We start from the raw sequence: 20,483 nt of genomic DNA, 5'->3' as shown, positions 1-20,483 counted from the left end.
CCACATGGAGTTCAATTTTTTAAAAAAAACTAACTGTTCTCTTTTCTATCCGCCAAATTTATCTTTATTTCATTTTAAAAATTTTCTCTCTCCTCTCATAAATTAAAAATCTTCTTTAATTATTTCTTTTTGTATTTTTTGTCTTCTCTCACCAATTTTCTTTTTCTAAAACTGCAACCCACCATGGCAAAAGACGAAAAACACACAAAAACATCACTCAAAAAATGAACAAATTATAATATTGAAACAATATTCTATTGTATAATTGTCTTATTGATTTTTTTTCTTAAATTTTTTTTTTTTTTTTTTTGTAGAAAATCAAAATTAAATTATCTACTCCTACTGAAGAGGATGAAAATCAAAATCAAAATTAAATTATCTACTCCTACTGAAGAGGACGAAGATCAAAATCAAAATTAAATTAGCTACCTGATAGGCTGAAACTTCATATCAAACACAAGAAGCAAAAGAAAAGCCCCTAAAAACTTCTTATAAGACACTAGAAGCAACAAAAAAGCCCCAAAAAACTTTTGATAACATAAAAACCTCTGAACTCCTTATATAAACTTTTGAACCCCAATTACAAAACACTGAACACCGTACAAAAACCCCTGAACCTACAAAAACCTCTGAACCCCTTACAAAAACTTTTGAACCCCAACTACAAATCATTAAACTCCTAACAAAAATCTTTGAACCTCCTAAAAAAACTTTTGAACCCCATACAACAACTTTTGAATCCCAACCACAAACCACTAAACACCCTACAAAAACCTATGAACCCCCTACAAAAACTTTTAAACCCTAATCACAAACCAATGAACTCCCTACAAAAACCTCTGAACCCCCTACAAAAATTTCTGAACACCAACCACAAACCAGTGAACACCATACAAAAACCTCTGACCCCCCTATAAAAATTTCTGAACCCCGACCACAAATCACTGAACACCCTACAAAAACCTCTGAACCCACTACAAAAACTTCTGAACCCCAACCACAAACCACTAAACACCCTACAAAAACCTCTGAACTCCCCTACATAAACTTCTGAACCCCAACCACAAACCACTGAACACCCTACAAAAACCTCTGAACCCCCTATAAAACTTCTCAACCCCAACCACAAACCACTGAACACCCTATAAAAACCTACGACCCCCCCTACAAAAACTTCTGAACCCCAACCACAAACCACTGAACACCCTTAAAAACATCTGCACTTAAAGACACTGCCGGACTTTCCTTATAAAGTACAGAATGCCAAATTTTTTTTAAAAAAAAATAATTACAAAATACATAAATCTCATAAAAAGTTCATAAATAATGTATCACTTGTTCAAAATTATAATTAAGATGTTTATAAATCCAAAAATATATGTTTGTAAAAATATATATTTATAGGAAACGTGTCATACGTTCATATTTTTAACTAAAAATGTTCAAAATACCAAAATATAACCAAAAACAGACTTGTTCATAAATATCAATAAAAAATCAAAATAATATGAAAGCTACATATTCGAAACTCAAACCTAGTCATAGTGATTTAGATAAACGAATCTCATCGGAAAATAATCATTTCTGTCGTCTTAACCACCTCTTCCTCGTCAAATCCGTCATTTTTAACTTCACTTCATTGGAAAAACTCCATTAACAAAGCTTCAAATTGAAGGTTGAAGAAAACGAACTTTTTAATCAATGTATAGTGATTAACAATGGTGATGAAGGAGTTAAATCAAAAACAAAATAATGAATGAATTTAGGAAAAAAAAAATAGAGGAGAGAGAAATTAGAAATTGTAAGAGGAAGACATGAAGGATCTCAATCTATGGTGAACAACAATGGTGATGAAGAAATTAAATCAAAAACAAAATTATGAATGAATTTAATAGAGAGAAAAATAGTTTAAAGAGAAGAAAGAGGAGAGAGAAATCAGAAATGAGGAAAGTGTGAGAGGAGGAGAAGAGAGGAGAGAGAAAATGATGTTGATATTGTGTTGGCAAATTGTAAAATACGTGGCCTTTTATTAATGGTGGTGCACATATTTTAATATGCACCATGGTCCATATTAAAATTTGCCCATGTGGAGGGTCCAAATGATTTAATCTAATTCCTAAACCAATTAGGATTAATTAGAAGCTTATATAAGTTTCTAAAAGATCCTAATTATCCTTTTTGAAAAGATAAGATTAAAGAGTTTGAAATTGAATAAAACTCCTTTTTTTAAAGTCCTAATTTTATTCGAATTGAAAGACGTTCAAAGATAGACAGATATTATTTTCGTGCCTCATAGTTTTTATCCAAATTTTATATGGTTGGATAGACCTTGAAATTATCTTTCCAATGATATATTATAATATCAATTCCGAGCTATAACGGAAAAAATATGAATAAAATGTCAAACTCTATTCAAAACTGACACCGTCTCACTATTTCGGCCATATCTTTTATTGTACAAAATATTTTAATCTGATTCTAATTGGGTTAGAAAGTAGACTTCAAGAGCTTTCCAACGATATCTTATTCATCTTATTCCGATTTTTGGATCAAAAGATATGATAAAAACAAAAACCGCAAAAACTGCTGTCTATCGAGTTTTATTCCGATTTAATTCAGATCTTATCTTAATTCTTCGACCCTTCTTTTTTCTCTATAAATAGAGGTCATATCACCCCTTTTTCAAGGATCAACAAGCTTGATCATAAAATAATTCTCTTCTCCCTCTTTAGCCTAAATACTAGCTATCCTATTTTCTCAAAATAATTCCCCTAATTAAGCACTCCAAGGAGTTCATACTTAACCCAAAGTTCTATACTTAAACCAAGGCGTGAAAGGTAGAATTAACTGAGGGTTTGGACCAAATCAACTCTACTTTTTATTTAATTTAATTGTTTCCATTTACTTTATATTTTTATTGAAGTTACTAACAGTTTATTCATGATGTAGCAATTTAAAGGAACGTGCGGAATGTGAGTAATTATTAATTAATTTAATTATTCTCATTTTATTTTCTTATTGCTAGTATCATGATTAGGTTATTTTATATTTGATTTGACTAACGCTATTATGGTTAAATTGCTTCCAATATTAATGTTTATTCTATTATATTTATTATGATCACCATATTGCATGTTAAAGGGAATATGTAATTGAAAATCACGCCTAATAAGATAATTTGGACGACCGGTTTAGGATCCTTTTTAATCTTGTTATTAAATCAAGTGATCACAAATATTTTAGAATTATGTGTTGCATTAATATTCAACCAATTTAGCATAATAATAGTTTAGAGCGAATTGAATCTCTGTTTGTATGCCTTTGAGATCGCATGAATCACTTTTCACTATAAGAATCGAGTAGAGGCCAATACGGGCGAATGTGACTTCATGACTCACTTCGTACCATCATCTCCGATCATCCTTTCGTGGTTCCGAACCATATGGAGTTAGTAATCTCATGGATTATGAATGAGGTGTAACCTTCACGGGTCAATCGTTGTTGCCTATCGTTGTCCCTTTATCGTGGTTGCCTTTTATGATCCGTGAACGGTTTACAAGTTCCTTAAAAACTTGTTGGCGGCTCCCTACTTTGCTTTGTCCCTAATCGTATTATGTCAATTCCCACTTCCTATGAGTGCCAAACATATTCACAACATGCTTTTAACGTAGGCGCACTTCGAGCGACACCTACAACCGCTCACATTTTTTGTGAATTCGTCACGAATTTGTCAAGAAAAACAGGAAGAATTGCCCCTGAAAAGCAAGTATCGGTTTTCAGCTCTCTTGTCTTTCAAAATTTTAATAGTTGAAAGTTAGGGTTTGGAAAATAATTAAATTGTTGTTGTTTTGTTGTTTACCACAAGAAGAATTGTAAATGGAAGTGAATGAAGGAAATGGTGGAAGTTACGAGGAAGTCAGTGAGCATGAAATTGAGGTGTTGGATCCGGAAATTGCTGAGGTATTAATTAATGAATTAATGAATTTTATTAGGTAATGAATTAATGGTGTTCAAAAGCATGTAACTGTTGGATATTTTCTGGTGCCTAATTTTCTTGTGCCTAATTTTGTTATATACTAGCCTTCTGGCTCGTGCAATAATGCACGGATTGTTTATAGGTATGTAATATAATTTTTAATTTTATAATACTCGTATATTTTTTATTGGAAAATTAATAGTTATAAAGAAGAATAAGGGGTGAAAATTGAATGTAATTGTAGAAAATATTAAGTTGGGGGAAAGTGAATCAAACATTCATTCATGTATTGAATTAAAGCTAGTGTATTTTTTTTTTTAATATGAGAAAGATTAAATGAGATGACATGTGGCATTGGTGGAAAAATATAATTTACATGTGGCATCATGAGGATGATGGTTTGTGTTTTTGTATACTAAGTATAGAAGTGAATCAAACATTCATTCATGTATTGAATTAAAGCTAGTGTATTGTTTTTAATATGAGAAAGATTAAATGAGATGACATGTGGCATTGGTGGAAAAATATAATTTACATGTGGCATCATGAGGATGATGGTTTGTGTTTTTAAATACTAATAATAAAGTATAGATATAGATTACTTAATTTTGACTCTTGTGCAGTCTTTAAATGAAACTAAATCCCTAATTTTCTTGTGCCTAATTTTGTTATATATTCAAGTCAAACTAAATAGACCAAGAAAATATATAATTTTGAAGTACATTAAGTGTTCAAAAGCATGTAACTCTTGTACATTTAGTTATTTTTTGATGCATTGTATATGTTGGTGCTAGGTAGGTAGTTGTGATTTGTGAATATAAACAAAGCTAAAATGGTTTAGTTATAAACTTATAATAATAGTATTCTTGATTTGTTTTTTGAATATAATACATAGCTAAAGTTGAAGCTTATTTTTGTATTTGGTTAGTTTTGTGAATGTATCTACAACCTTTAAAAGTGAGAAGTTGAGAAAGATTAGGAGTTTTGGCAAAAATTAGTGAAAGGAATAGTGTATTGACCATAATTTACTCATCCTTTGTTGGTAATTGCAAAAATGCCATCAAATCCTTAAATTTTGTTGACTTTCATTTTTTGATGACTTTTTTTAACCTTTTTGGCAAAAATGAGTTGTGAAATGACCAAAATTAACTCCTTCTTTGTTGGTTATTACAAATTTGCCATCAAGATTTGTTGACTTTTCTTGACTTTTTTTTACTTTTATTAGTATAATTGTGATTTATGTGTTTAAATTAAATTAAGTGAAGAGGTGTACCTAGCTTTCTTTGTTTAGTTTAACTAGGGCAGCCAACGCGCGCGTTGCGCGCGAAATGACTACCCTTTGCAACTTAATTTTACTTGTCTTATGTTTGCACTTCACATGGAGGAATAAAAGATCGACAAAGGAATATACGTAGTATTTTTATTGCTTAGGCATTGTTTGTTTGTAGTCGTGCTAAGTTGAATGTTACGTGTGAAATATCTCGTATATTGAAAAAAAATCTTTATTTTTATTATTTGTATATGGTGATTCTTTTAATTGGAATACTATGTAGAGTCACAGTAGAATATAATTCTTAGGTTTTTCAATGATAATGTAGAAAAGGAACAAATGTTAGAATTGTTGTTTGTTTATTTTCGCTGTGTTGATGTTAGCATTACTTAATTGTGGTGGTACAATACGAAATAGAGAAAGAATCATCAATGATGAAACCGAAACGACCAATTCCTAATCCACCACATAGGCTAACAATATTAAACAACCGCTATATATTAGTATTGTCAACTTTTTTTTGGCCACAATTTGATTTGGAAATTTTGGGAAGGTGGTGAACAAAGATGTGGAATTTAGTATTTGGATTGACAATGATAGTGTGGAGAGAGAAAGTTAAAAACTTTCAAGAGATGGAGTCATGGAGAGGAGGAGAGAAAGCTCAAATGTGTAAGGAAATGTAGACGGGTAAGAACAATTTAAAGTTGGACGGTTGGAGTACAAAATTACAAATATGGATACAAAGGTAAAACACATTTTAAAGAGTAAATAGGGGTACAAAGGTAAAGTAACATTTTAAAGGGTATAAAAGTCCGTACACTATTCATAAGAATAACTTTCTACTTTTTATAAGGTAGGGATTTAATTGTATGAAATATTTAGCTTTAAACTTGTTTTAAGACCTGTGTTTTTTTTGGTGGGTTAGGTATTTGATTGTTTGTTTGTTTTTTTGAGAATACCCTTGCATGCGTTCATTTCTGCTACTCCTGAGCTTGTTCTTTCTCTCTCCTGTGAACCGAATTTTCACTCTCCATGGAAGCGGCTCCTGAGCTGGTTCTTTCATTGAATTGAAGCTGCTTCTGAGGTCAGAATTTTTCGTTGGGTTGCTCGGAGTGAGGGTAGAAGATACTTGAACGGTGGGATAAGGGCGGTGGTGGTAGCGGTGGTTCCCTGGATTGTTTGATTATTGTCAATTACTCCGATCTGCTATTCATGCATCAATGTGAGATACTTTTTTGGTAAGTAATTATTCTCAATTTCAACTTGCATGCAGATTCAAAGACTTTTTCTTCTTTCTCTCTTCCCATGGGTTCACCTTCTCAAGCATCTCTTCTCCTCCAAAAGCAGCTTAAAGGTATCAATTAATTCGCTAAAATTAAATCGAATTTCTTCAATTATTCTGTTGAATTTGTATTTTTCTGAATTTTTAAGCAATTTTTTTTGTTGGGTGATTTTTCAGATCTTTTCTTCGATCGATTTTCAGGTTTGTTTTATTGAATTTTGAATTTGATTTTGATTTCAGTAGGATCTGGAACTCAAATTTGAATTTTTTGTTTTTTATTTTGTGTTTTTGTCGTTTAATTTGATTCAAATAGTAATGGATTAACATTCTGTTTCTTTCTTTGATTTTTGAGAATTCGTGTAATTGTTTTGAGGTTAACTTTGGATTGAATTGAGTGTTGTTTTGATGGATCTGTGTGTAAAGTTGAGAGTGTTTGATTAGTACTGTTTTTTTTTTCTTCTTTTTTTGTAATTGATTTTTCAATCGTTATTATATCATGCAAATTAACAGCTGAAAATTTTGAGTTAAATGTGATTAATTAGATTAAAGTTGTCATTCTCAGATCAAGGAAAGTTGCGTTTGTGAAGAGTAGTAGTAGGGCTAAGGATTGCCCCATTGATGGGTTGCCTGAGTTTGCTGTTCTTGGTCGATCTAATGTTGGGAAATCTTCGCTTATTAATACTCTTGTTAAGAAGAAAAAGGTTGCTTTGACTTCAAAAAAACCAGATTTTGTTAATTTGTTTGTTTTCTTTCATGCCCACCACCTGTTTGTTTAAATTCCTCAATGAAAAATACAATTGAAGTGTTTCTAAAGTGTGATTAGTTTGATATGGTTCAAAAAGAATTCGGTTTGGTTTGATGCAGCTTAGTTGATCGCGATAGTCCAAAATGGAAAATTCATTCCAATAATTATGATTTTTCTATATCGCATGCTTGATTGTGAGTCTGTATATTGACTAAATTAAATTAAATTAAATAGGTATTTTCATACTTCCCTATTCTGTTTATAAAAATAGTATGTAGCTCTCTTCTGTATATTGTGAGTCTGTATATTCTGTATATTGTGAGCCTGTATATTCACCTGTTTAAATTGCTCAATGAAAAATACAATTGAAGTGTGATTAGTTTGATATGGTTTAAAAAGAATTTGGATTGGATTTTTAGGGGAGATTTGCTGTTGGAGTTTTTTGCATATAATTATTTCAATTGCTTTGGTAATCTGTATTTGATTTGGGTGTTAAATTATCTGCAGGGAAGACTCAACTTATCAATCATTTTCTGATCAACAAGAGTTGGTATAATGTTGATTTGCCTAGATATGGCTTATGGGTGAGTATCTGTAATTTTGGTTTTATGATATGGGTGATTTCTGTAATTCTAGAGTCTATTTCATACTGGGAATATTGTATATTATGCATCAATTGTTATTCACGCTTGAACATGATCATATGCTTGAATCAGACAAAGTATTGAAGTACCAAAAAAGGATTGCATGCCTTGAGGCATTGCTTTAAATTTACTGATCATCTTGTAAAACATGTTGCGGACTGATATGTATTTAGGCTACATTGAAGCTATCTATATGCTTTGCTTTCCAAATGTTTCCAGCAAGCCTTTCGTATCAAGTGTTGTATACCTGATTAGAACCCATGGATATAAAACTTATAATAATTAGATAAGTAAAAGGAAGATAGCAAAATCTGTGACAAAAGGGAGAAAGTACAGAAATAGTGAGGCAGGATGTAGAACAATACTGATGCTAAACCATAATATTTTCAATATTGTTCTGCATCTTGGAACTCAAACCTCTGTGCATACAATAATGTGACCCTAACAACTGTGGTCTTGACTCATTCGGCATTATAGTATCTCAACTATAATGCAATTTATATGACGAACTATTATTCTTTGTGGCATTATATTGTCCTTATCATTTGTATCTCTCATTAATTTAGAAGTCACGAGAATTTTAAGATTATTAAAGGAATTCACCATCCTCCTAACTAAGAGAGAACATCATAATTCAAATGCATCCTATTATAAACATCCACAAGATCTTTAGCTGAAGCCATAAACCTCAGTTAAAGGCTTTGATTTTTAAATTAACCCTTCAACTTAAATTTAACAACCGAAAAAACAGTGTCGTTTACTTGTTAATAGAGGAAGACTTGATATTCAACTAACATTTAAAAATTTTATTTAACATTATTTAGTTACGTGGGCTTAACAGAACCATAACCATTCTTTAGAAATCTCTATGCCTGGTTATGGGGTCTAATATCTGATTATAAGATATTCCATCAAATATAAGATGAAATAAATTAATCCCATTGATCAAATTTCAATACTATACTCCAAAAAACCAAATTTCTATATTCTTATCCTTCATCTTTCATACTATATGAACCCCAAATCATTACATATTAACAACAATTCTATAACACAAGATAAATTAAGCACAAATGGGAGTGATTTTTCTCATGGATTCACAAGTGAAATGTTTAAAAAGATATGAAAGAGCCATTATCTAACATATATTCCTATGAAAAATTAAATGAATTTTCTTGGCAGTTATGATTAATTTTACTTGCCTGAGCCTGAAAAAACATGAAAGTAGTGAGATTAACGAATATACATTACTTAACAAAAATTAAAGCAGCCCCATCAAACAAAACAAAATAAATATCACTGTGGAAAAAAAAAAAACAAACGCTGATTTCTGATTCTTCTCCACAAATTTCTTGAATGTTTGGGCATTCATACACGCCTCACCCTACAACAACCCGTAATTCCATATCAAAACCCAGAATTTCAAATCAAAAACCCAGTGACAGGTATTTGCAAAGCTTGCATGCAGATTAAACGACTAATTAGGATGTTTTTTGAGCGTAGAGAGAGAAAATTAGGAGTAAATTAAAAAGGACTTTTGAATGTTAGTCATTACCCTGCTGCTTGTGTAATTGGTACTCTTTGATAATCCAATATACACATGCCAGTTTTACAATTGTACAATCAGAAACAAAAGAGCAATGGGATTGTGTACTGTCCAATTTTACATAGATTTTTGCTTGATTTGTAATTAGGAGTCATAGTTTTGCTAGATACTAAATTAATTATCTCTAAGCATTTAATTGTTTTTGTATATTTTTGTTGTAGGTTGATATCTACACACTTTGAGGAAAGTGGAAGGAGTTGGTTGAGAAGGCTCGGGACAAGCAGTTGCAACCTCAAGAATACAGTATAGGTACTTGGTCACAGTACTATGCTTTAGTCCGCACTTACTCTAACATCCCAATTAGTCGTTTAATCTGCATGCAAGCTTTGCAAATACCTGTTTCTGGGTTTTTTATTTGAAATTCTGGGTTTTGATCAGGAATTTCTGGTTGTTGTAGGGTGAGGCGTGTATGAATGCCCAAACAATCAAGAAATTCGATTAAATTCAATCACACAAAGATGAATTCTGTTTTCGATTATAATTTATATCATGCATGATGAATTTGAATGTTCAATCTTATTTTTGTTATCATGCATGATGAATTTGAATGTTCGATCTGCTTAATTGAATGCCAAATTATATTTTTTAGATGCTTCAGTGATTAATTGATCAATTGGATATCGATACCGATAAATTTTGAATAGCACCTGAGTACTTGTCCACTAGGAAGTCCTTAGAGAGGACAAATGTCTTTGGTTATGGAATTATGCTGCTAGAGCTTGTGACAGGTCAACGGGCCGTCGATTTTTCACGATTGGAAGAAGAAGATGACGTCTTATTGCTTGATCATGTAAGATTTACTGAAACCAGACATCCCTGTGTATTTATTTCTTGTTTGTCTGTTTGTGTTACTTTTACTATGCCAAAAAAGGAGTTTTATGCTAAGTACTCCTTTATTTCGCCCAGCTTTCATCTTGTTTTTGTTCACACAAAATTGTCTTGGCTATTGTATTTTGTGCTCATATTGTGGTGACTAACCTAACTGTTTTCTGGAGGGGTCGAGCCTCGAGCCTAAGATCTGGGTATTTCTTGCATTAGATTGATGACATTGATTGAATTGTGAGTTGAGTAGATGAGATCTTTAATATTATGTGATTCAATTTTGAATTTTTGCAATTTTTTTGGAAATTTGTTCTGTTTTTTTGTTCAGTAAATTTGTAATTGGTATTTCTGTTGTTTTTATTTGCTGTTTTCTTTTTAATTGTCTCAGTTGATTGCTGTGTGTTTGTTTGTTTTTTTTAGGGATTTATTTTGATTTCTTTTGGTAATCAATGTCATTTGGATCAGTTTTTTTGTACTTTGTTTTGTGTTTAAGTAGTAGTAGTATTTTAAGCTGCTGAATTTAGTATTTGAGTGTTATTTTTCTTGGTTTTATTGACATTCTGGGAAATTCATGAGGCAGACTTGGTCAAACTCGATTTGCTGAAACTGTTAATTCATTAAATTCATTACTCTTTCTGTCTTTGCTGTTTGAATGAAGTTTATTGGTTATTCGAGCTTGGATGCTTTGGTTACTGGCCTGCATTATGCAATGGTTCTGTTTTTGAAGGTTGATTCCTGTAATTCTATATGATAATGAATGTAAGTTTTTTTTTTTTTTTTGAAAGGAAACGCTCAACGAGCGCAGATTAGATATTAAATAAGATCGAGCTCCGCCAAGGTAGAAACACCTTGCGGAATAGAATCAACAAACACCAATTCAGACCCAACATCGACATCAAGTCTGGCAGCCAAATGTGCCACACAATTACCCCCCCTCTTCACATGATTACAAGAAAAGAGATCAAAAGAACTACTAAGATGGTGAATATCATCATACAGCAAATCAATAGGGCCCAAACCCACCAGCTTCGAATTGATGGCCTTCACAGCAGATAAAGCATCGCATTCCACATCAATCCTGTTCTTCTCAAGCTTACGAGCCAACAATAAGCCCATTCTGACTGCCATAACTTCAGCCAACAACACATCATTCACACCTGCAATTCTGCGAACACCCACAACCAACACCTTACCAGCATCATCACGAAGCACTGCCCCAAGACCAGCAATATCACCAAGCAACATAGCAGCGTCAGTATTCAAACGCACCCACCCCACCTCAGGAACCCACGCAGCACGAGAAAACGACCCCCCCAAGAAGAAATAGCCCCACCAACCAAACAAGAGTACTTTTTAAAATCACGAACCAACCGAACAAAACCCAAAACCCCAATATCACGATTCTTCCACGGGTCATTGAAAACAACAGAGTTCTTAAAAGCCCAAGCAGCCCAAGAAAGCGAAGCAAACAACAAAAAATCCTCAGAGCTCACCTTAGATTTGATCCACACGAGGCGCACAAAGAAAGAAGCTACAGGAGCATCGGACAGCACACCAGCGAAGGGAGAATGGTCCCAAATTCCCTTAGCATCAGGACAATAAAAAATGGCGTGGATAATACTCTCTTCCCCCAATCTGCACAATGGACAGCAGCCCTCATCCCTAATGTGACGCCTAGCCAATCTTTCAATAGAAGCCAGGGAATCGGAGCAAGCCCTCCACAAAAAAATTTTCAGCTTTGGAGGTCCATCAATACCCCATATAATCTTCCAACCCTCAGCAACATGCGGCCCACCATTCGTTGCAAGCCCATTTGAAGAGCCTACTCTGCCAGCCAGTAGCCCGATTTAGTGGTGAAGCGCCCATCCTTAGTAGGCCACCAGTACCTAGAATCCTTAACCACCCTGAAACTCAAGTGGATGCCTTGAACAGCAGCAGCATCAGGGGCAGACAGATGGTGGTTAAGAGCAGCGACATCCCAGCAGCTCATGGTCAATTAAATCAGCCACGCATAAGTCCCAAGGCTGGCAAGATTAGGAGTGGGAACACGAAAAGCATTCTCAGCAGGTAGCCACGCCTCATCCCATACATTAATACTACGCCCATCCCCCACCCTCCACTTCAAACCATCAATGAGAAGGGATTTAGCACCCCAAATACTCCATCAAACAAAGCTAGGATCGTGACCTCTATGTGCTGAGAGAAAATCCCCATTTTTAAAATATCTGGCCTTTAACACACTGTGGACAAGAGAATTAGGATCGTTGAGGAGGTGCCACCCTTGCTTAGCCAAAAGGGCTTGATTGAAAGCCCCCAAATCCCTAAAACCCATACCACGGAGATGCTTCGGAAGACATAATTTATTCCAGCTTACCCAATGAATCTTACGCTCCGTTCCCTTTGAGCCCCACCAAAACCTTGCAATCATACTATTAATTTCATTAAGTACACAATCCAGGATTCGAAACAAACTCATCATATACAAGGGGATCACTTGAGCTACCGCTTTAATAAGGACCTCCTTTCCGGCTTGAGACAAAAAATTCTCTTTCCATCCATGGAGCTTCTTCCACACTCGTTCTTTGAGACACGAGAAAACCGCCTTTTTAGAACGACCAATGACCGTGGGGAGACCAAGGTACTTCTCATGACGAGACACTTGCTTAACATGAAGCAAACTAATAATCTCATGCCTTCGATCGACCTTCACATTCTTACTAAAGGAAACCTCTGACTTGTCAAAATTAATCAATTGTCCCGAGACACGCTCGTAGATGGAGATGATGGAAGCAATTTTTGAACACTCCTCAATAGAAGCTCTAGCAAAGAGGATGCTATCATCTGCAAAGAAGAGGTGGGAGATTTTCGGAGCTCCTCTACAAACCCTTGCCCCACTAATCAGATTGTCACTTGCCGCTTTTACCAACAAAGACGAAAAGGCCTCGGCACACAATAGAAAAAGGTAAGGGGAAATGGGATCCCCTTGGCGGAGACCACGAGAAGGAACAACACTCCCCGACACCTTTCCATTCCACTTAAAAGAGTATGACACTGAGCTAAGACAATCCATAAATTTTCGCACCCACCCCTCCGCAAACCCGAACTTAACCATAACTTGTTCAAGAAAGGACCACTCCACACGATTGTAGGCCTTGCTCATATCGAGCTTAAGGGACATTGTACCCCTCCGACCCTCTCCTTTCCTTTTCATGGCATGAAAGATTTCAAAGGCAATTATCGCATTGTCCGTGATCAACCGCCTGGGGACAAAGGCACTTTGATGGTGAGAAATCAAGGAAGGGAGAATGATCTTAAGTCGGTTCGCCATAACCTTCGAGATGATTTTGTACACTACATTGCAAAGGCTTATAGGACGGAAATCAGTCATCTTGAGGGGTTCATTGCATTTCGGAATAAGGACAATGCAAGTCTTATTCACATCACGTAAATTTCCCCCAAACCTCCACCATTGTTGAATAAAATTAATCACATCGACACCAACAATATTCCAACATTTCTGGTAGAAGAGAGCATGCATCCCATCGACCCCAGGGGCTTTGTTCGGATGCATAGAAGAGAGAGCTAGGAAAATCTCCTCGGCCGTGGGCATCAAGGAAAGGGAGTGGTTCATATCATCATCCACCAAACAAGAAAGACCTGCAGTAGCCTCCCCAAACTCAGAAGGCAAAGAAGAAGCGAAGATATTAGTGAAATAATTTTCGATTATTTTTGCAATATCTCCCTCCTCCTCGCAAATTTCACCAGCATCATTCTCAAGTTTATTAATTGCATTTCTACGCCTCCTATAATTTGCCTTATGATGGAAGTAGGCCGTATTTTTATCACCCTCCCTAAGCTCATTAGAACGGGCACGAGCATACCAATAGGACTCATCAAGGCGTTGTAACTCATCCAGGTTCAGCCACTAAAATTTTGCACTTCTGAAGCATGCGAGCATAGCTTGTTGCCACTGCAACAACTCTCTTTCTTTTTCTTAGAATCTTTTTTCTAGTTTCACCAAAAGTAACTCGAGCTCAGGAGCTCAAATTCGAGGCACAGGCAGCCACCTTGTTGCATATGTTATGATCAGAATTAGCAGCCCAAGCGTCCTTCACGATGGACAGAAAATCAGGGTGGGAAAGCCATAACGATTCAAAATGGAACCTCTTCCTACGCCTACCACTCTGCTGCACGGGGTTGGTGATCAGCCACATGGGCGCATGATCAGAAGCCGCAATAGGAAAATGCTTAATTTGCCTGTTAGGGAACAAGGAGCACCAAGCATCACACGCAATAAACCTATAAAGACGTTCCCGAACAATAGTATTAGGATTAGTACCTCTCTGCTACGTGAAAGAACTACCATCATAGCCCAAATCAGAAAATTGATTGCCCTCCATCATATCTCTAAACAGCCCCATTTTTCTATCCCCCCTTATAGCACCTCCACTCTTTTCACTCTCCCATAAAATCTCGTTAAAATCCCCAAAGGTAACAATAGGTAAGGAAATACTATTTTTTATACTAGAGATCAACTCAAAAGTTAAATGCTTGCTGCCACTATCAGGCCACCCATAAACCCCCAAAGCAGCCCACTTCGGAACCCCATTCGAATCTCTAATCTCAATCGCAACATGATGCCTAGAGTAGGAAATCAGGTGCGCATTAACATCTCTCCACCATAAACCAATGCCACCCGAATTACCAATGCTACACAAACCCACACCATCCGTAAAGCCACACCTATTTCTAATAACATCTAATCTACCCACATCAATCATCGTTTCCATAACTAAAACTATATTTGGGCACTCCCTCCAACACCAATTTTGGAGGGTTCGAATTCTCCGAGGATTGCCCATTCCCCGACAATTCCAACTTAAGATTTTCATTGTTGTTCGCGGGGTTGGGACTCACCAACCGCCGCTACTTTCATCAAGTCATCACTCAATGCAAAAGAATGTGCTCCACACTTCAACTTCTTCTCTAAACCGTGGTCAATCTCACCCTCCTCATTAAGAACACTTCCCACAGCTTTACGTTTCTCACCTAACACACTTCCTTCATCCACTTTCTCCATATGACTCCCCCTTGCCCCATGGATCAATTTCACCTTTTTCAGCTTTCTAGCATTAACCACTTTAGCGTCATATTTAGCATTAGATTTCAAAGTGGCAGTTTTCATACTAGCACTAGTCACAGAGCCCCTCACAAATGAGACACCATCTCCATTAGCAGCAATCACCGGAATCAGCACTGAAGGAGCATTCAAACCACTAATCAACTCCTCGAAAGTAGACAGGCTCGCTCTGTTCCTCCCATCTTTTTCAACAAAAGTCACTTCCTCCAATTGCTCTGAAACAACCGCCACATCCTTCTTAGCCTTGACTTCCTTGCCACAAAGAGCTGCTTGACACAGCCCTTATCCCCACCAGCAGGACCACCATTACTACCCTTAGCCTTCCACGGAGAAGCAACCCTCAGCGAATCAACTAATACTTTCTGGCAAACTATCATCACAATCTTTTTCACCGTGACCCAACCTCCCACACACATAGCAGAATAGAGGCAACTTCTTATATTTTAAATTCACATATTCTTTCCCCCCCCCCCCCCCCATTTTCAATCCCACTTTATCTTTTAAAGATTTTCTCACATCAACAAGAACACGAATTCGCATCGATTTATTAATACCTCCATCACCCGAATGATCGAGAGACACATACGTCCCAATTTTGTCACCGATAGTTTTTGCATTGTTGACATTACTCCTTCCCATGAATGGAAGGTCATAAACCCTAACCCAAAAAGGAATGTGAAAGAGCGGGATATCAGATGGTTTACCATCAACATCGCTAAGAAGGAGGGCATGACGATCAAAATGCCATGGCTGGTTTTCCATAATACGCCATTTATCTCTCCAGTGGTGAAATTGAAAGAAGAACAGATTCTTCTCAATGCAACTGACTTCTAATCCATGCTTCGGACTCCAGATTCTTTTCAAGGTATCAATAAGAGCATTAGAGTTTACATGTCTATCGGTCCAAATTCTTCCAACAACACCCAGTGAAACCTTATCTTCTTCCTCTTCCTCACCGTTAACAACCCATTCCACACTATCATCACCCTCGCTAATGTAGCCGTTGTCAGAGATGGGATTACTGTCGTCACCAGTAGCCGCCATAGAAGCTTCTCGAAGAATACGATTCTTCAGCGAAAAGGACAAAACTAGGAAGTCTAGAAGTTGCCTCCCAAGAGACGTGCTCTAGAGGGAATTTTAAGAGTTTTTTTTTTTTAATTTTTTAATTTTCTATTTTTACTCTTAGTGAATGTAAGTTTGTTTAATTAACATTTTATCATTTTTTCTGTTCCTTTAAAGGTGACATAGCTTCTGCTATCGGCGCTTGGCAATGTAATTGTAGTACTCGGTAATGATAGCAAAGAACAATGCAGCCACAAGCTCAAATTGGACCATATACCTCATAGTGTAAACATTGTGGAGTTTGGCGCGGTTGGAGATGGAAAAACATTGAATACGGGAGCGTTTCAAAATGCCATTATCTATCTAAACTCTGTTGCTGACAAGGGTGGCGCACAATTATATGTGCCACTTGGGAGCTTCAATCTTACTAGCCACCTCACTCTTTTCCTTAGAGTAGGATGCTATTATCCTTAGATTACAGATTTAATTGCTTTGCTGAATTATACTTGTAGTGCTCTATATATGTACTTTGCTCACTTTGCATTTATTCTACATTGATTTTGTTATTAGGATTCAGAAGGAATTACTTAGCTAAGGTTCCATTCGTAATATCTTTGAGTTATTGAAATCGTATCCTTGAATAAGAACAATTTTTCAAAAAAAAAAAAACTTTCGAAAAAAAGAAGAAAGATCACTTGAGAAATGATTGAGTATTGAACTACCTTAAAAGAAGAAAGATCACTCAAGAAAGATCACTTAAGAAGAATGAAGAATGAAGAAAGATGAAAGAAGAAAGATCACTTAAGAATAAAAATCACTTAAGAAAAGGCATTTAAGAAGAAAGATCACTCAAGAAAAAAGATCACTTAAGAAAACGCATTTAAGAAGAAAGATAACTCAAGAAAAAAGATCACTTAGCAAAATCAAGACAATTAGCTTAGAAGAAAAAAGATCGAATATCAAACTACCTAAAAAGAAGAAAGATCACTCAAGAATTGAAGAAAGATCACTTAAGAAAAGACACTGAAGAAGAAATATCACTTGGCAAAATCAAGGCAATTAGCTTAGAAGAGAAATTAAGGCAATTAGCTTCGTAAAGAGAGAGAACGAAAGAGTGAGTGAGAGAGACCATTTAAGAAAGATCACTCAAGAAATTTTGGGCAATTTGGATCACAAGTTTAATTGCTTTGCCGAATTATACTTGTAGTACTCTATATATGTACTTTGCTCACTTTGCATTTATTCTACATTGATTTTGTTATTAGGATTAAGAAGGAATTACTTAGCTAAGGTTCCATTCGTAATATCTTTGAGCTATTGAAATTGTATCCTTGAATAAGAACAGTTATTCAAAAAAAAAAAAAAAAAAAAACTTTCGAATAAACGACTAATTGTATAATAGTGTTAGTATTTAATTAATTTAATTCCAAGGTAATTCAGTAGTATCTCAAATGTAATAAAGATTACTAGAGAGAGAGATACCACTTAAGAAAGATTACTAGAGAGAGACAACTTAAGAAAGATCACTTAACAAAACAAAAAGAGGGAGACCACTTAAAAAATATGACTTAAGAAAATAAGAAGAATTTTCAGTGGAAAAAGAGTTACTAAAATGCTAGAAAGAAAAAGAGAGAGCGCTTACAAAAAATCACTTATGAATAAAATTCACTTAAGTAAAACAAGATCACTAAAAAAATTAAGAAAGATCACTCAAGAATATAGAAGAAAGATCACTCAAGAAGAAAGATCACTTAGCAAAATCACTCAAGAAATGTTCGAGTATCGAACTAAGCTACCTTAAAAGAAGAAAGATTACTCAAGAAACGATCGAGTATCGAACTACTTTAAAAGAAGAAAGATCACTCAAGAAAGGATCACTCAAGAAGAAAGATCACTTAAGAAAAGGCACTTAAGAAGAAAGATCACTCAGAAGATCACTTAGCAAAATCACTCAAGAAATGATCGAGTATCGAACTAAGCTACCTTAAAAGAAGAAAGATCACTCAAGAAACGATCAAGTATCGAACTACCATAAAAGAAGAAAGATCACTCAAGAAGAATGAAGAAAGATGAAAGAAGAAAGATCACTCAAGAAGAAAGATCACTTAAGAAAAGGCAGTTAAGAAGAAAGATCACTCAAGAAGAAAGATCACTTAGCAAAATCAAGGCAATTAGCTTAGAAAAAGAAAGATCGAGTATCGAACTACCTTAAAAGAAGAAAGATCACTCAAGAATTAAAGAAAGATCACTTAAGGAAAATCACTTAAGAAAAGGCACTTAAGAAGAAAGATCACTTAGCAAAATCAAGGCAATTAGCTTAGAAAAGAGATTAAGGCAACTAGCTTAGTAAAGGGAGAGAACGAAAGAGTGAGTGAGAGAGACCACCTAAGAAAGATCACTCAAGAAATTTCGGGCAATTTGGATCACAAGTTTAATTGCTTTGCTGAAATATACTTGTAGTACTCTATATATATACTTTGTTCACTTTGCATTTATTCTACATTGATTTTGTTATTAGGATTAAGAAGGAATTACTTAGCTAAGGCTCCATTCGTATTATCTTTGAGCTATTGAAATCATATCCTTGAATAACAACAGTTACAAAAAAAAAAAAAAAACTTTCGAATAAACGAGTAATTGTATATTAGTGTTAGTATTTAACAAATTCAATTCCAAGGTAATTCAGTAGTATCTCAAATGAAATAAAGATTAGTAGACAGAGAGAGACCACTTAAGAAAGATTACTAGAGACAGACAACTTAAGAAAGATCACTTAACAAAAAGAGGGAAACCACTTTAAAAAAATATCACTTAAGAAAATAAGAAGAATTTTCTTTGGAAAAAGAGTTACTAGAATGCTAGAAAGAAAAAGAGAGAGCGCTTACAAAAAATCACTTATGAATAAAATTCACTTAAGTAAAAAAAGATCACTCAAGATCACTCAAGAAATTAAGAAAGATCACTCAAGAAGAAAGAAGAAAGATCACTTAGCAAAATCACTCAAGAAGAAAGATCACTTAGCAAAATCACTCAAGAAATGATCGAGTATCAAAATACCTTAAAAGAAGAAAGATCATTCAAGAAACGATTCAGTATCAAACTACCTTAAAAGAAGAAAGATCATTCAAGAAGAAAGATCACTCAAGAAAGGATCACTCAAGAAAGATGAAAGAAGAAAGATCACTCAAGAAGAAAGATCACTTAAGAAGAAATATCACTTAGCAAAATCAAGGCAATTAGCTTAGAAGAATAAAGATCGAGTATCGAACTACCTTAAAAGAAGTAAGATCACTCAAGAATTGAAGAAAGATCACTTAAGAAAAATCACTTGAAAAAAGACACTTAAGAAGAAAGATCACTTAGCAAAATCAAGGCAATTAGTTTAGAAGAGAAATAAAGACAATTAGCTTATTAAAGGGAGAGAACGAAAGAGTGAGTGAGAGAGACAACTTAAGAAAGATCACTCAAGAAATTTCGGGCAATTAGCTTAGGAAAAAAGGCTTGCTAAAATGCGAGAGATTAAAAAGAGATCACACAAGAAAGATTACTTAACAAAATCATGACAATTATCTTAAGAGAGAAAAAGATTGAGAAGTTACTTAAGAAAAATCATTAATGAAAATAGGATCAATTTGCTTTGGAAAGATGAAAGACCAATTAAGAAAGATCACATTAAAAAAATCAAGGCTTACTAAAATAAAATAGAGAGAGAAAGATCACTTAAGAAAATTAGGGCAATTAGTTTAGGAAAAGGCTTACTAAAATAAAATAGAGAGAGAGAGAGAGAGAGAGAGAGAGAGAGAGAGAGAGAGAGAGAGAGAGAGATGCCCTTTAAGAATGATAACTCAAGAAAATTAGAGCAATTAGCAATGGAGCGAGAAAGGCGATTAAGAAAGATCATTTAAGGAAAATAGGACAATTAGCTTAATTAGGAAA

The 20,483-nt window shown here is 34.9% G+C and overlaps 1 long non-coding RNA gene across 3 annotated transcripts; it reads left to right on the top strand.

The window, feature by feature from the left end:
• The first annotated feature begins 6,167 nt into the window (after positions 1–6,167).
• On the top strand, positions 6,168–17,119 carry LOC145623918 (uncharacterized). 3 transcript variants are annotated; one of them, XR_014110304.1, is made up of 7 exons: positions 6,168–6,600; positions 6,706–6,729; positions 7,091–7,229; positions 7,781–7,857; positions 9,685–9,772; positions 10,252–10,313; positions 16,725–17,119. It is a non-coding gene; the product is annotated as an uncharacterized LOC145623918 (long non-coding RNA). The 3 variants fall into 3 exon arrangements; XR_014110302.1 differs by lacking the exon at positions 7,091–7,229; XR_014110303.1 differs by lacking the exon at positions 7,091–7,229 and having other exon boundaries at positions 10,113–10,313.
• Positions 17,120–20,483: the final 3,364 nt, after the last annotated feature.

This window comes from Chenopodium album, chromosome 3 (assembly GCF_948465745.1).
Source record: "Chenopodium album chromosome 3, dcCheAlbu1.1, whole genome shotgun sequence".
In the NCBI taxonomy this organism is placed as follows: domain Eukaryota; kingdom Viridiplantae; phylum Streptophyta; class Magnoliopsida; order Caryophyllales; family Amaranthaceae; genus Chenopodium; species Chenopodium album.
The sequence above is the reverse complement of the archived record's forward strand: the minus strand, read 5'-3'. Positions and strand labels throughout refer to the sequence as shown.